The 689-nt window shown below is 40.8% G+C and overlaps 1 non-coding gene across 1 annotated transcript; it reads right to left on the bottom strand.

Annotated features, from left to right (window-relative positions):
• Positions 1-365: 365 nt before the first annotated feature.
• LOC112766413 (small nucleolar RNA R71) lies at positions 366-473 on the bottom strand. Its single transcript, XR_003184328.1, has one exon. It is a non-coding gene; the product is annotated as a small nucleolar RNA R71 (small nucleolar RNA).
• Positions 474-689: the final 216 nt, after the last annotated feature.

Below are 689 nucleotides of genomic sequence, written 5' to 3'. Positions count from 1 at the left end.
GGATGCTTGGTGATTATACTACACCTACTTCCAAGTTTGATGGAAGAAGCATCTCAAATCCCGCCATTGGAGTAAACAATTTTGAGCTGAAACCTCAACTAATTGCTCTAATGCAACAGAACTACAAGTTCCATGAACTTCTATCAGAAGATCCCTACCAGTTTTTAACTGAGTTCTTGCAGATCTGTGAGACTGTTAAGACTAATGGAGTAGATCCTGAAGTCTATAGACTCATGCTTTTCCCTTTTGCTGTAAGAGACAGAGCTAGAATATGATTGGACTCACAACCTAAAGATAGCCTGGACTCCTGGGATAAGCTGGTCACGGCCTTCTTGGCTAAGTTCTTTCCTCCTCAAAAGATGAGCAAGCTTAGAGTGGATATTCAGACCTTCAAACAAAAAGATGGTGAATCCCTCTATGAAGCTTGGGAAAGATACAAACAGATGACCAAAAGGTGTCCTTCTGACATGCTTTCAGAGTGGACCATTCTAGATGTATTTTATTATGGTCTATCTAAGTTCTCCAAGATGTCATTGGACGATTCACCTAAAGAAAACGCCTGCAGAAGCTCAAGAACTTATTGACATGGTTGCAAATAACCAGTTCATGTACACTTCTGAGAGAAATTCCGTGAATAATGGGACGCCTCAAAGGAAGGGAGTTCTTGAAATTGATGCTCTGAATGCCAT

The sequence above is a fragment of the Arachis hypogaea genome, chromosome 2, assembly GCF_003086295.3.
Source record: "Arachis hypogaea cultivar Tifrunner chromosome 2, arahy.Tifrunner.gnm2.J5K5, whole genome shotgun sequence".
Lineage (NCBI taxonomy): Eukaryota > Viridiplantae > Streptophyta > Magnoliopsida > Fabales > Fabaceae > Arachis > Arachis hypogaea.
This window is presented reverse-complemented; position numbering and strand designations above follow the sequence as displayed.